Genomic DNA, 12,747 nt, shown 5'->3' on the forward strand with positions numbered 1-12,747 from the left:
GGCAATGACTCGCAAAGTTACTAAATATTAACTTCTTGTCTATTGTTGTATAAATGAACACACACACACACACACACTTGCACTCAAGTCTTACATTGTTTGCTTCCTTGTTCATTTTCCCACTGATGAACAGGAAAGTACTAATTTGCACCCTCTGAGTATTACAATATCCGCTCCATTCATCTCCCCCCTCACCATATGACATTTCCTCACATTGATTCCTCCTCTATCCATATTTGTCTACCCTCATTTGTAGTCGGTTCTCTCTTTTATTCTTCCATTCTATGCATTCCCTGAGTGTCGCGCAAAGGCATCTTCTTCCTCTCGCAGACCATCTCTTGACCTCAAAAGACCTGCTTTACCCCGCGCAGCCTCTCGATTCATGTGCTTGCAGACAGGATATCGACTGCTCTAGTCGCCTGTCTGAATCTGTATTTGGCACCACAGCTTAAACAAAACCAGACGGAGAGTAATAAACAAGGCTTTCATTATATGCTGAAAACTAATATCTGATTTAATGTCTCCAAGGTAAAAGAAGCAGCAATGATCAATATAGTTCACTCTGTCTTTTGAACCTTGAGGGAATGGTTTGGTTCAAAGGAATTACATGTTATTGAATTACACATGGAATAAACAAATCCATCCGTCCACACCTCTCCTCTCCACCTCCTGCTCGTTGTTGTCTTTTATCCCTTTCTGTTTTAGCACATCATGTTATGTGGTTTTGACTTTCTGGTAAAATAATAATAATAAAGTGATCCATGGAGATCGCTTATGATTGGATGTGCCTTTTTGGCTTGTATTGTGCTTAAGCATTCTTTGCTGGAAAATATTGAAATGACTGTGAGACATTACAGTTCTGGCAAAAATAATATCTATATCTAAATTAGATTTATACAGCAGGGATGTACCTTTCTTGAATCGTATTGGCTGACAAACATTCTAAGCTGTGCGATTATTCCTCTGGAAACACACGGCTAAAGTAGTTCCTGGCAGGTCTTGACTGCATTACAGTTCAATATCACTTCACCAAACGATTTCAGTTATTTTTAGTCAAAGGTCCTTACAGCAAAAGAACTAACACTCCCAAAATCTTGGGATGGTAAGATTCACTGATTCGCATTAGTGCATCGGCATAAATGATGTGATGCATCGATTGGAAAAAAGTGTGCATCATAAGTTGGCATTTGTACTGTGATGCATCGTTTCTTACATTTTTGCATAGGTAAAAAACGATTTATATTGTATTGCATAGCCATTGCATTATATTGCATTGAATCGCATTGTGTTGAATCGAATCGCACTGCATCGTAATAGGGGTGAATTGTATCACATTGTCACAGTGTGTCGTAGGAAGGCAGAAGGAGACAGGAGATGCAAAAGTTCAAAACACTCCTGGTTTAATAAACAAACTTCAAACACAGGCAAAATGGCGAAGGGAAACACAACCAAACATAACGGAGAACGGTCGAAGACTGAGGGTTTAAGTAGTGGAGCAAACAAAGGAACTGATGAGTTAATCAGGAAACTAAGGTAAACTAGGTCACAGGGAACAGGCCAACTGAAAACACAATGAAAACTAGGACAAAACCAAACAGACTCCTAACACACATCACACGATAGCTGCTTTATATGTATATTTAATGTATCGTAGGCTATGCATTGAGATGCATATCGCAGCAGCCTCAGTTATGAAGATGAACATTCCTATCAAAACAATTGTTAAACCAATAAATCTTACAAATAATACAATAAAAATGATAAACTATTTCCATGTTTTTCTTGCTGAAATTGTTTTATTATCACCTGAAAATAGGCTTTCCATCTGCCGCTCTCAACAAACACACATACAGTACAGACGGAAATATACGGAAACATACGACATTATCTTGCTGTCATTGTTGCCCAGCAAATTTATCAATAAAATAGTTTATATAAAATAAATAAAATAGCAGCTGAAAAGCTACATGATATTTCTCAATAATCAAGTTAATAACATCACTGTTCTTGAAGCGGTTAAATTTACAGTTTCACTGTTAGTAGAGACGCTGCTTCTAAACTGTTGAGAGAGGCACAGACTCATGTACTTCAAACACAATCTCTCTCTCTCTGTCTCTAATTGCTGCATCAGACTGCATTATGAATGGCTCAAGCCTCCATTACTAGCTCTAAAATGACGTTTTGAAATTAGAAAAAGAGGATTGAGATGAGATGTGTAAGAAATTAATCAACTATTATTATTCTATCTATCTATCTATCTATCTATCTATCTATCTATCTATCTATCTATCTATCTATCTATCTATCTATCTGTCTATCTGTCTGTCTGTCTGTCTGTCTGTCTGTCTGTCTGTCTGTCTGTCTGTCTGTCTATCATCTTCCACACTGCCATGTTCCTCTGTCACCTTAAACAACAGCGCCAGGTGCACTGCAGATTTGGATCTCAGTAAAACAGCCCTACGCCATGATATTTTTTTTCATTTCCTCTTATTCTCTTTTGCATAGACACTTCACCCCAGGTGCCCTTGACTGACCTTCCTCCAGATGTATCCACTTCACAACAGCAGTTGCCCTGACAACATAATTACAGATTATCAAAATGAATGCAGAGTGCAGTCCTTCATAAAGGTTTTACTATCTTATAGAGAAATACATCATGGCCTTGCTCCTCTACTCACATAATGATGTCAGCCCCGGATAGAGGCTGTCAAGTGCAAATACAAAAATCTGTAGTTTAGATGGACAGCAAATAGGACGCGACAGACGGAGGCAAAGCAAAGGAAATTGGAGACAGAAACATCAATCGGCCTTAATGAGGCACTTTTAATGCTCGTGATGACCCAGTAGCAAATAACTTGATAAAAACAAAACTCCTCATGGAGAGAGTCATTTGGTTAAGTCCAGCGAGATATGCAAGGAACTGAATGATTAGCATGGGCCCTCACCCACACGTATGCTAATGATGCTAACTGAATGGTAATTAATTAGCCCTATCAGCTGAAATTAACTCCACACTGCCCATCTAGAAAGCGAAAGAGTCTTTATCACACCCTCTCCAAAAACGTCTTATCTAAAGCCTGAAGGTGTGCACTATGCTTATAAATGTTGATTCCGCTCCTCAGCGTTTTTTAATTCAGCAGCATTCGTGAGAAAAGCGGTGTGGATACCTGAGATGCATCAGAATGGATTCTCCTTGGTTCAGGAGTGTCCTCCTTTACTGCCCTCTCCATTCATCATGATCACCTCTCTTTCTCCTCTCCTTCTCTTTTTGCAATGCTACCCTTTTTGTTTTCCACAGTTCATGCACCTGCAGTGTGAGCCATCTGCTTCTTTTACCATTCCGCTCATTTCCGTTAAGTCCTTGTGGACAGCTGTATTCCTCTCACCATTACATCTTCACTACGTGAGACTGAACTGAACTACTTAAACCAGTTACAGTATTTTCTATGCTTTTTACCACACATTTAGCTGCGATGTGTAAATTGAAAATTCCGTCATTAGTTACTCACCCTCATGTCCTTCCAAACCCATAAGACCTTCATTCATCATCAGAACACAAATTAAGATATTTTTTATGAAATCCAAGAGCTTTCTGACCCTGCTGAACTGACACATTCAAGGCCCAGAAAGGTAGTAAGGACATTGTTAAAATAGTCCATCTGACATTAGTGGTTCAGCCTTAATTTTACGAAGCTACAAGAATATTTTTGTGCGCAGAGAAGACTGACACTGAAGAGAAGAAACTTTTGAATAAAGTAGCTATTTTTGTTTTCTTTGCAAACAAAAAGTATTCTCGTAGCTTCATAAAATTACAGTTGAACCACTGATGTCACATGGACTATATTAACAATGTCCTTACTACCTTTCTGGGCCTTGAATGTTGTAGTTGCGTTGTTGTCTATGCAGGGTCAGAAAACTCTTGGATTTCATCAAAAATATTTTAATTTGTGTTCCGAAGATGAATGAAGGTCTTTGGTTTGGAACGGCATGAGGGTGAGTAATTAATGACAGAATTTTCATTTTTGGGTGAACTATCCCTTTAATAGCTAATGGCTTCTGCAAATGCAACATGACAAAATATGCCAGAACCCATACTGTACTCTTCTACTGTAATGAAACACCTATCATGAACGTCCACTGTGATGCACACACTGTTTAATTAATTTCCTTGTTGGTACAGGCTGGTTAGTGCTGGTCTAGCTGTTGGCAACTTCAGAACTTAAAACCTGTGTGCATTTTTTTCTGCATGAAACACAAAAGATGCCATATTTTTCTTTTCCATATAACGAATGGTGTAAAGTCTTGTTTAGAGCCCAATGTTCTTCAAAATATCTCTTTTTGTGTTCCACAGAAGACAAAAGTCATATATGTTTGGAACAACATAAGGGTGCAAATGATGACAGAAAGCGTTCTCCTTAAAAAGCCTGATGGGAACAGCATCACAGCAGTATCCAAAAGACAACATATGCTAATGGCCACCAGCGGTAGATCCAAGAGGTCAAGGTTTGGCTATTTAGCATAGCCCTGTTAGCCACTGCTGGAAGACAGCTGTCTAATGATGGCTATTTAAAAATAGCCATGAACTCTGACAAAATAGTATTTTTATATTGCTATTTTTATATTTACACTACTGTTCAAAGGTTTGAGGTGGGTACGTTTTTTTTTTTTTTGAAAGAAGTCTGCATTTTTTTAACAGTAAAAACAGTAATATTGTGAAATATTATTACAATTTAAAATAACTGTTTTGTATTGTAATATATTTTAATATGTAATTTATTCCTGTGATGCTAAGCTGAATTTTCAGCATCATTACTCCAGTCCAGATCATTCAGAAATCATTCTAATATGCTGATTTATCAATGTTGATAATTCTTATATGAACAAAATTCAAAACAACAGCATTTATTTTAAATAGAAATATTTTGTAACATTCTGAACAGAAATATTTTGTAACATTTTTTAACATTCTGAATTTGAAATAGAAATATTTTGTAACATTCTGAATGAAAAACGTTTGAATGGTAGTGTAAATACAGTAAATATTTAATAAGTTTTTCTCCATTTTATTTTTATATTACTTCCTGTTTGCACAAAAAACAAAGCTATACAGCAGGCCAGATGCCAAGAATTAGAAGAAGCCCCAGTTGCCAGAAGCCCCTCTCTCATTGCTGGGTGAATGTCCTGGCCCTTTTTCATCTTTGACCCTACAGCGCGCTGTCATATACTCTCAGACTGTCCTGGGTAAAAGCTGCTTCTGCAATTCCCACAGCACTGACTGAGGAAAACAGAATATAGTTATCTGGGGAGAGAAGAAAAATGGCCAAACGTGGAACCATCGTAATGAGCCTATTGTGAGGTGGTGAGAGAATAGTACAGATGACAGTCTGAGGAGGAACGGTCTGATGTAATTGCTCACTTACACTCAGCTCCTTTTAATTAAGCCGTATAATAACGATTAATCAAAGCATGACTAATGCACCTCACTGAGAGCTGTTCTGGGATACCTACATCCGTCTTTCATTAAAGAACAGGGAAGTGGTGGGTGTGAAATATATGTGTAGAGTGGTAGAGCAGCTTTGAGAAGATAGGAGGAAAGCTGCAGAGGACATAAAGGACATCATTGCATGTGTTAAAGACTGGGCTGTTTCCTGTGTATGTTGTTACCACAGGAAAAATGACTGATATAACTGAGCAAAAGATAGAAGGGTTAATGACAAATAAGAGAGTCCACCATGAAGGAAAAAAACATCCTTTTTAAAAATCTAGCTTAAAGCACATTTTACATTCTAAATTCTTAGGAATTTAATATTTGTATTCATTTTGGTTTAAAAAGCCAGGGTAACTCTATTTTAAGGTGTCCCTGTTACACATTACATGTACTTACTATTATAACAACAATACATTATGCATACCCTAAGACAAACCCTAATCCTAACCCTAACCATACAGTAAGTACATGTAGTTAATATTACTCAGTACTTAAATGTATAATTACACTGTAACAAGGACACCTTAAAATAAAGTGTAACCAAAGCAAGTTAAAAAAATATATATTTACACTATTTTCAAAAAATTTATTAATTTATAAAAATTAGTTTATAAAGATTTTTGGGGAAAACATGTTAAGAGAAAACATGCTTATAAAAGAAGCGTATTCAAGTCGCATACATATGAATAAATTAACAATTAATTAATAATGTAAAAGTTCTTGAAATTTATTCACCTCTAATTGAAATCACGTCAAAAATGTGGGGTTGGAGTAAAAAAAATAGAGTTTTTTGAACGAAGGCTACACTTATTGGATAAAAAACAGTAATATTATGAAATTATTAGAAATATATTTTAGCATATACTCTAATATGCTGATTTGCTGCTCAAGAAACATTTATTATTATTATCAATGTTGAAAACAGTTGTACAGCTTAATATTTTTGTGGAAACCATTATATTGTACATGTTTTTCAGAACTCAAATCTTTTGTAACATTATAAATGTCTTTACTGTCACTTTTGATTATTTTAATGCATCCTAGCTAAATAAAATATTAATATATTTATGTTTATGCTGTTCTCTACATAAAACGGAATTAATAAAATGTCCTGATCTTTCTTCACAGATCACGTCATTCATTTATACTGTATAATTTGATACACCTTCTAACCTGAACTTCGAATTCTATTTTAGAACAGCAGTTTAGAGCTTTTGCTGATGTGCATTAATGTGTGTGATATACAAAGTTTGTTTTAAATTAAATGTCCAGTAAAAGGCTGGATAACTGTAGCCTGCAGCTGGATTTGTGAGATGTCTAACTTGGCACCCAACTCTAGGATCCCGATCCAAGTGTTTTTCTCCCCCTCATGCCTTCCTTAAAGGATTCGGACCTTAATCAGATGCACTTGCTGTAATCCAGATCCAGATGCAGTCATCCCTTTTCTCTGTCAATCAGACCTTCTTGTTTATGTAGTTACATGTGTGACCTTGACTTATACAATAACCTTAAACCCTGAATTTGCAACAAACGATGTATGCAACCTCATGAACTGAACCTTTCACCCTAACCTATGTACTCTGTATATATTACAGGAACACTGCTGACAACCACCATTGTTCTCATGATTAGATAGATGCTCATGTGTGTTTAAAGGGCCCCTCGTGATTAAGATAGCAGTGGGGCCCATCATAAACTAGGCATAATGATAGCATATTGTGTGCAAGGATTTCTTTGGTCAGTTTCAGTAATTGATAATTATGAAATGGCCCTCTGTCATGTGAAGTATTGTATGATAAAACACACACACACACACACACACACACACACACACACACACACACAAGCAATCACTACAGCCCAGTAATGGGTTATACATATAAGTGAGGCTCTGGGATCTGTACTCACCCCAGAGGAATCTGTTATTGCTCAACAGTTTCTCTTCCATAGCTCAGAGGACTTGACGGACTTGAGAACTTCTATTCCTGGCTTTGTAAGAGCATGGTCAAATATGTTTCTAATAAGAGAAAAATAGACACAAAGGAAGCGACTATTGAGTTTTGCAGATAAATTAGCATTGATGCACCAATATTAAAATCATGTCAGATAAACATTATTTTCATGTCATGGCTAACAAACAATAAGTGACCGATACTATCTGAAATACTGCAAAATTTTGTCTAAATTCAATACAATTAAATACTAAAAATACAATTTTTACATGCTTCAAGTGAATTCAGCCTTCACAACATAATGTACAGTACGAAAAATGGAAATAGTTTAAAGGTTTTAGTTAAAGATAATAACCCTGGTTTGATGACAGCAAATAGTTTAAATGTAAAACTGGGCATTTACAAATAATATCTAATTTACTGATAATTTTTAATAAATACATTCAGATATATTGTTAAGATTTCTTCTATTTTTGTAAGGAGAATCTGCGGAGACCCTAATTGCTTTCAATTTGATCTCATTGCTGTGTAGAAGGAATAATTGAGATAACTATTTTCTTGGGACAATTTCAATTAGTAGAAAAGGCTAAAAGAACTGTTAATGCTGCTTTTATTGGTGAGCTTTAACAGTCCTTATAGTTTGTAGTTTCTTTTGTCTTTTTTTCTTTCTTTTTTTTTGGCCAGTGGTGAAAAATGTAAGAGCGGGTTGATGAAAAATGGATGTCAAAATATAACTGCTGAAAGGCATTGTTTTATGGAAAATATAAAAGGGGCATGGAGAGAATGTCAGGGAAATACAAAGCAGAAGTATAAGATAAGAAATCCAAAAAGAGATTTTCTGGTTTTCCACACCTTTCTCTCATCTCAGCTCATGTGTGTTTGGTTGGCTGCCTGAGTCTTTCTTCTAGCTCCATGGGTTCTCAAGATCATAAAAGCACAAATCTAGTCCTTGATGAACCCCGTAGGTTTTCACACAACAACCAAGTCCCTCGACCACAACACCCAGAAGATGAATTTATTGTAAAACACATTTTATAGCAGTCCCCCTAGATAACTGTCTCTTATATAAATTATTAGCACATCTTTGGACACCAGAATGGGAATCTGAAACTTCAGGAGAGAGCCAAAATTGGTCTCCAGGATAGCGTCTACAAGGACACAAGGGAGTGTGGGCTAAATCCTAGAACGAGAGGAAGTTTTGATTCAACTCCATTATGAAGACATACAAGGTCCCCTCCTAAAGGATATGTCACCTGTAGAGAATCAACTCTAATATTTTGTCCATATGTGCACCAAATGCTCCCTAATAGTGAACACACCACTCAAAGTGTCCTAATATGTGCTGTCTTATTCTTTGCAGAGAACAGCATTTTATGAGCCAAGTCGTGAAGGGAACCGTTATACCTCAGTCTCACCTCTGACCACTCTCTTATGATTCTGATCACATGGTGAGACTGCAGCGAGAAGCTGGACATCAGTCCGCAAGCCAATATGAAACAAAATGGTCAGAGAGTGTAAATAAATACTTTCTCACTAGCAAGTTTTGTGCACATGAGCCCTTGACTTTATCCACATATCCTTTTACATTTGCATTAGGTGTATTCTGAACAAAATTAAATGAAGTTTATGTTATTTCAGTTCATTTTTTTCCCCAAGCAATGAAAATGGTTTAAAGGTTTATGATAATAACCCTGGTTTAATGACAGCAAATTTAGTCCAAATATAAAACTAGGTATGAACAATTAAATTTATAATATACTGATTAATTTAAATAAAGACATTATTAAGATATACAGTTAGGATTTCTTCTGAAAACCTTGAGTAGACACATGTTTTGTCAGGAGAACCTGCGGAGACTCCATTTGCTTTCGATTTGATCTCATTGCTGTCTAGAAGGAATAAGTGAGATATCTTGTGATTTCGGATTCTAAAAGTTTTGTGCACATGAACTCTTGACTTTCTCCGATTCACATATTTGCTTATGTGCATTAGGTGTATTCTGAACAAAACTGCCATGTTCGTAAACCGTGTCACCAGAGCGACTGGAAATGCTGTTTTTCGCCTTGATGTCTCAGTATATATGTAGCAAATATTCAATCTCCTTCACATATCGGTTTATTCAGCGTATAAAAACATATCCAACAAATCACTGCATATGTGCAAGTTATTGTTTTATTAAAATTAAGAAAGTATTCAAATTTAAGCATTTACATGGCAAAATATTTTATTTTTATTTAAGTTGTCAACTCCTCCTCTGATAAGGTGGTTACGTAAAGGCTTTTTTCTAGTATAATTTAGTCATCAATTCAAATTGCAAACGGATTATTATGTTGCATGTAAATGTAGTTAAAATGAAGCTTCCAAAGAAAGTAAACACAATTTATTTATTTGCTTTTTTTTTCCCAAGCAACTTATAAATAACAAGGATTCATTCCATTAGATATATTGGTACCAGACAGATATTTTTGAACCATTATGTTTATAAAGCCATTACCCTGCAGCTCCAAAATAACATGACATTTAAGGCTCAAGTGATTGGCCAGAGCCAAACCCAGGCGGAAATCAAATCACATACTGTTGGGGGTTCCTGTGCCAGCTAAGCCACTACCATTGCTATGAATGGCAACACTAACACAACATAACTTTCTCCAGGTATTATAGACCTGCTTGGTTGAGACAATTTTTACTATAACTGATCTGATCTGTGGATGGAAAGTTTCACAAAATTGAATTCTCTCGCTCAGATACACACTTTAAGTAATGGGCAAGTGGCGTTCTCCTTCTTTCAGTGTGTGTGTAGTAGTGCAGTAGTGTGTGCGCAGACACTCACGCTCCCTCTGCAGTAAGAATGAACAGACACTTTCACAACGCCTCTGTTTCTCTGTGAGAGCAAAACAATCGCACGGAGGGTCATTTCTAACCGAACCATGAATCAGCCCTGTAGATCTATTTCATTAACGCAATTAATTACTTTTAAACATTCAAATCAGTCCCACTCTTTCTTCTCCTCTATCCATCCATCTATTTAATCTATCTATCCATTGTTCTGTCATCAGCAAAAAATGATTAGACAGGACTGAGGGAGAACATGAAGGGGGGGGGGGGGATTATGTCATTTTTGATTTTTTTGGGCTGACTCAAGCACTGGGACTGCTGAAGATGGAGTTCTGCGCTCATTTGAATTGTAGAGAAAAGAGAGACCGTCATTTGCTCAAACTTCCATTTAATCCCTTTCAGAGGAGCAGGTGTTTGAAACGCTCGGAGGCTGAACACTGTCATGTTTATGTATTCAGTGGAAGTGTAATCTCTTCCATGTTTTAATCAATCCTTTAATGTGATTAATTTCATTGTATAATGAGCCTGTCAGGTCTAATTTTGTCCTCCTTCAGGGAAAATAAAAACATGGGATTTATTGTTATGTGCTGTTTGCACACACATATATTATGAAGATGGATGAAGAGTGTTGTGTTTCAAAGCCATCATTCACTCATGTGAATCTGGAATAGACTTTACAATTCCAAGAAACAGAATACACAAAGAACTTGCGACTACAAAGAGGTCAATGTGCATAAGTGTGATTACTTCAGTGACATAACGCCAAACTAGTTATAGACAGAATCTACCAGTGTTTGACTACACAAACAAGCCCTTCAATTATGTGCCACAGATCTGTCCTGAGGACTAAATGTTTGCTCTTAGACTTTTTAAGTCAGCTGCAATATTACAAGTTTTGCATTTCATATTTATATTTGTATATAACACTGTATAATCACTTAAGAAACACCTTCTTTAATTCTTCTGTGACATGAATCAGCATGTGAAAATTAATTCAGACTAACCCATATAAGAATAATAGCAGAATATTTTATTTTGGACTCCATAAAGAAGCTGAAACACTGTAAAATATTCTGTGCTTCTGTAGACTTCATGAAAGTGAACACTATATTTAACATAATTATGTTTAAATGCATTTACAGTTTGATTTAATGACATTTAAAAATGTCTGGGAAACAAATATTTTTTTTTTTTGTTAATGATATAATTATTTTGTTTGACCAACAATTAGTATGGTTGCATGTTTGACCAATTGCAGGTTTTATGTACACTTTTGTTGTTGAATTTTGTCACACTTAGTAAATTATTGTTTTTAGATATCAGGGTCAGTGCATTCCTCTAGTTAAAATATCCGTTTTTAGACATGTTGCAGATAAACGAATATTAATGTATCTAATTAGCCTAATTCATGTAGGAATGTACTACAATTACATGCTGGTTTAATATGTAAATACCATTTAGAAGTGCAACTAAACGTTTTTGTTATCTGTCTCTCTCTTTCTCTATCTATCTTTCTATTTATCTATCTATCTATGTATCTGCAGTAGGGGTGTGCGATAAATATCGACTGTGATAATATCGTAATTGTTGTTTTAACGATGTGCGATTTGACATTATCAGTATTTTGCAAAAACCATTCAAAACACACCTACACAGAGAGTGCACGCATTCATTATGTGAAGGCTAGACTAGTGCACGTGCATAGAGTGTGTTCTTTCACTGCACTTTCACTACATTTAGAATGATCACAAAATTAAAGACATGGGGGCAGAAAATGCATATAGGCTATTTATACCACTTCATATTTCCCACGAAGAGTAACGAAAAATAACGCTCCAAAAATTACCATGATTACAAATGTGATATTGATTTTTTTTTTTTTTTTTTTTTTTTTTACAATAGTAGGCTACAATAAACAAGAAGTGAATTAAGAGACTTACGTTTTAGACACCATTTTTCCTGTTTTTGCTTTATTTCGACAACAAAAATGCAGCGTTCCTGAATGAATCAACCGTTTGAATGATTCGGTTCAATCGCAATGACTCACTTATTAACTGTGACTTGCTGCCACCTACTGGCGGTTTTAATTTCACATATCTTTTATTATTTAAATAATTTCAAATATCGGTATTTAAAATTTTATGTTTAATACATGAAAACATTACTTATGCATTTGTAATTGCAGGTTAAATGCAATCATGTCTTGCATTAAACAGTGTTTATATGCATCTAAAGGTAAAAAGCTTCTGATTTGACTCAAAACATAATGGACACTTTTAGAAAAAAAAATGGCTTTTTAAAAAGTAAAAATGCCCATAAATTGTAAAAATCAGTTTAAACTTATTGGAAAATATTAATTTCTATCAGTGTGAACTGACCACCACACAGAATATGAAAAATATTTAAAACTTTAGGAGTCAGCTCTCCACGACAGTCCTTAAGGTACCAGCACAACAGCAAAATATCGTCTAA

Source organism: Barbus barbus (assembly GCF_936440315.1).
Source record: "Barbus barbus genome assembly, chromosome: 41".
Lineage (NCBI taxonomy): Eukaryota > Metazoa > Chordata > Actinopteri > Cypriniformes > Cyprinidae > Barbus > Barbus barbus.